This window comes from Loxodonta africana, chromosome 18 (genome assembly GCF_030014295.1).
Source record: "Loxodonta africana isolate mLoxAfr1 chromosome 18, mLoxAfr1.hap2, whole genome shotgun sequence".
NCBI lineage: Eukaryota > Metazoa > Chordata > Mammalia > Proboscidea > Elephantidae > Loxodonta > Loxodonta africana.
In genome coordinates this window covers 73,307,185-73,311,978 of record NC_087359.1, presented here as the reverse complement: position 1 = coordinate 73,311,978, position 4,794 = coordinate 73,307,185, and positions in this window count along the sequence as shown.

Genomic DNA, 4,794 nt, shown 5'->3' with positions numbered 1-4,794 from the left:
TCCCTGAACATTTAAAACTATTTCTATTTTACCAATAGTAAGGGAAGTTCATCCATCACCTAAATAACTCTTGATTTTATGCCCCTCTATTCTTATCTCATTCTTATCCAAAGGAGTCCTAATGGTGCAGTGCTTAACTGCTCAGCTGCTAACCGAAAGGTCTGTGGCTCAAACTCACTAGCCACTCCATGGAAGAAAGATGTGGCAGTCTGCTTCCATAAAGATTACAGCCTAAGAAACACTCTGGGGTTAGAAATGGAGATGCTTTGTGACCCAACAATCCCACTACTATGTATATATCCTAGAGAAATAAGGGCTGTGATCTAAATAGATGTACTCACACCCAGGTTCATCACACCATTATTCACAATAGCAAATAGATGAAAATAACCTAAATGCCTATCAAAGGATGAATGGATAAACAAACTACAATACATACACAGAACAGAATACTATGCAACATTAAAGAATAATGATGAATCTGTGAAACATTTCACAACATAGATAAACCTGGAGGTCATTGTGCTGACTGAAATAAGTGAATCACAAAAGGACAAATACTGCATGAGACCACTAATATATCTTCACTTCTTTGGCCCATTCAGAGAAGTCTATCCACATACCTCTTTCTTCAATCATGTTCCTTCCAAGTCCCTGATCATCCAGCCAAACCACTGGCGACAGCCCATGAATCAGTATACAGTCACACATCTGACCACTTCGCCTTCCAAGCAAAATCAACAACCAGGTGCACCGCTCGAAGTTCTGCCCATTGGGAGGATTTCCCTTAAGCACTGTCCTTCAGGGAGTTCCCAGAAAGGGGCTGCAGTGCTGCCTTAAGGGAGTTCCCAGAAAGGGGCTGCAGTGCTGCCGCTGTCCACTTTCAACTGGTGTCTGCATATCATGCAGAACCATCTGTAAACCAGGCTCAAGTTTACTCTTCCTCAGTCAACTGATCATTTTCAACTGGTGTCTGCATATCATGCAGAACCATCTGTAAACCAGGCTCAAGTTTACTCTTCCTCAGTCAACTGATCATGAGGAACTCTCCCTGTGGACACAGGTGCAGACTGGGAGATGGAAGGTAATGTGACAGGAGTGGAGACCATGGGCATTTGGGCCACTTCCTCACGCGACTTACTTGTGACTTCAAGCCCTACTTTGGCCTGATCTCATACACACCACTTCCATTTAATGATGGAGTCCTGCTGTGCATGTACAACTTTATGACTCTGTCGGTCAGCCAACAACTAGTTCATGGTGAGCACCTCAAGCCACATGGTGAATTGGTGGCCCTTGGCTAAGCATTCAGTCTCTGCTAAGGCCAAGTAACAAACCAAAAGCTGTTTCTCAAAAGGAGTGTAGTTATCTACACAGGATGGCAGAGCTTTGTTCCAAAATCCTAACGGTCTGCACTGTGATTCACCAACAGAGGCCTGCCAAAGACTTCAAACATCTCCATCTGTCACCAACACTTCAAGCACCATTGGATCAGCAGGACCATATGGCCCAAGTGGCAGAGCCTCTTGCATGGCAGCCTGAACCTGTTACGGAGCCTTTTCTTGTTCTGAGTTCCACTCAAAACCAGCAGCTTTTCAAGTCACTCGATAAACAGGAGTAGTGCACCCAAATGAGGGATTCACTGCCTCCAAAATCCAAAGAGCCCACTAGGTATTGTTCCTCCTTTTTGGTTATGGGAGGGGCCAGATGCATTAACTTATCCTTCACTTTAGAAGGACTATCTTGACATGCCCCACACCACTGAACCTCTAGAAATTTCACTGAGGTGGAAGGTGCCTGACTTTTTGTTGGATTAATTTTCCACCTGCTGCACACAGATGCTTTACCAGTAAGTCTAGAGTGATTGACACTTCTCCCTTACTAGGTCCAATCAGCATAATGTCATCAGTGTAATGGACCAGTGTGACATCTTGTGGAAGGGAGAGGCAGACTAAATGATGACATAGGGCTGGAAGGTCGATATAGCTCTGAAGTAGATCATTGAAGGTATATTGTTGGCCTTGCCAGCTGAAGGCGAACTGCTTCTGGTGGTCTTTCAAAATAGGTATTGAGAAAAAGACATATGCCAGATGAACAGCTGCACACCAGGTACCAGGAGATGTATTAATTTGCTCAAGCAATGAAACTACATCTGGAAAAGCAGCTGCACTTGGACTCATCACCTGGTTAAGTTTTTGATAATCCATTGTCATTCTCCAAGATCCACCTGTTTTTTTGCACAAGGCTAATAGGTGAGTTGAATGGGGATGTGGTGGGAATTCCCACCCCTGCATCCTTCAAGTCCTTGATGGTCACGGTAATCTCTGCAATCACTCCAGCAATGTGGCATTGCTTTTGGTTTACTCTTTTCCTAGTTAGGGGCAGTTCTAATGGCTTCCACTTGGCTTTTCCTATCATAATATCCCTTACTCCATTTGTCAGGAATCCAGTATGGGGATTCTGCCAGTTACTGAGTGTATCTATTACAATTATACATTCTGGAACTGGATGTGTTCAGGGACCCACTGGACCTATTGTGAAACAGACATGAGCCAAGACTTCATTAATAACCTGACCTCCCAATGCTTACACTCAGACTAGTGGGCCACAGTGATGTTTTGGGTCTCTTGGAATTAGTGTCAGTTCAGAGTCAACATCCAGTAATTCCTGAAAAGTCTGATTATTTCGTTTTCCCCAATGAACAGTCACTCTTGTAAAAGGCAATATATTCCTTTTGGGAAGGCTGGGAGAAAGATTAACAGTATAAATTTTTGGCAGTGTAGTGAGGTCTTTCTGCAAGGAGACCCAGCCTCCCCTTCATTCAAGGGGTTGTGGGTCTGTAAAGTCACTCAAGTCTGGGAATTGATTGAGGGGCTGTGACTCTCTATTCTGGCAATTTGAATTATACTGTTGTTCCCTTGACCTGGAATTCTTCCGTTTGTAGAGATCAAGCAAATAGCAGATTTCCAATCTATTTCACTCTTGGGACACAATGACTAAGTAGCCATAAGTCCATATGGGTTAGACTATTCTGATTACTGCTTTGACTCCACTGTCCATTACAGTAACCACACCCAAATTGAGTGCTGCCACTTGGCCCCTACCACCACGGGGTCTAATCAGCCCCATTATAGTTAGGTGTCTTAATTAAGTTAGGGCAGTTCCCACTGTCAAATCTGACTTACATAAAATAACGATCGCAGCAGTCTTCAAGGATGTTTGGGCTTCCTTCACAAATTTGTTCATCATCCTTGTGGTAAAAGGTGTGTCCTCTGGGTGCTCCATGTGTGGGTCTATGGGTTTAACCTGATAAATACATTCTAACATGTCAATTTCCCTAACCCTTTGGATATCTTCTTCTACAGTATATACCAAAGCAGGTCTCGTACTTCAACTTGATTTTAGTGTGGGCCACCGTGTAATCCATGCTTCAGCAACCCAACCAAATAAACTATTAGATCCTTTTTAACCTTTCGAGATGAAACACTGAAAGAAGAATCTGTACTTAGTGGGCCCGTATCAATAAACTCAGGCTGATATATCTTTATGTTCCTTTCACCATTATCCCACACCTTTAATAGCCATTCCCACACATATTCCTCAGGTTTGTTTATACATATTAGAAAACTGAAGAGGTCCTTTTGGAGTGTAGCATACCTCCTCTTGGGTCACACTTTGTATTTCACCTTTTGGGGCTTGCTGGGACTTAAGTCTAGCTATAGGTCTATAAGCCAAAATGGATGGTGGGGATGTGTTATGAGAACACTCAGCATTGCCTTGTAAGGCATTTGCCGTAGGCAATGCCCCAGCAATGGCTCAGATAAAGGCTCTTAGACACAGCTGGGTTAATCTCATTAGATGGGGGTGGAGGGGCTAATGGTTTTACTGGGGAGGGTAGCTTAGCAGACAAAGATGGAGTAATCTCTTCAGATAGGAGTGAGAGGGCTGGTTCTGTTGGCAGGAGTGATTCAAAGGAACTAGGGGCTCAGTATCCCTAGCTTCCTAAGTATCTGCCCATATGTCCCCATCTCAAGTTTCAGGATCCCCTTTCTTCCTAATCAGTGCCCTCACTTTAACTTCATTTCTTATTTGGGTTACTTGCTTCCTCTCCTGTTTTTCTTTTGTCAGTTTGGCCAGTGGTTTATCAATTTTGTTGATTTTTTTCAAAGCAGCAGCTTTTGGCCTTGTTAATTCTTTCAATTGTTTTTCTCTTTTCTACTGCATTTAGTTCAGCTCTAATTTGTATTATTTGTTTTCTTCTGATGCCTGTGGGTTTCCTTTGTTGCTCTCTTTCTATTTGTTCAAGTTGTAGCGATAATTCTTTGATTTTGGCCCTTTCTTCTTTTTGGATGTGTGCATTTATTGATATAAATTGGCGTCTGAGCACCGCTTTTGCTCTGTCCCAAAGGTTCTGATAGGAAGTGTTTTCATTCTCATTGGATTCTCTGGATTTCTTTATTCCATCCTTAATGTCTTCTATAATCCAGTCTTTTTTGAGCAGGGTATTGTTCAGTTTCCAAGTGTTTGATTTCTTTTCCCTGCTTTTTCTGTTACTGATTTCTACTTTTATGGCCTTATGGTCAGAGAAGATGCTTTGTAATATTTCAATGTTTTGGATTCTGCTAAGGCTTGCTTTATGACCTAATATGTAGTCTACTCTAGAGAATGTTCCATGTGCACTAGAAAAGAAAGTATATTTGGTTCCCGTTGGGTGGAGTGGTCTGTATATGTCTACGAGGTCAAGTTGGTTGACTGTGGCATTTAGATCTTCGGTGTCTTTATTGAGCTTCTTTC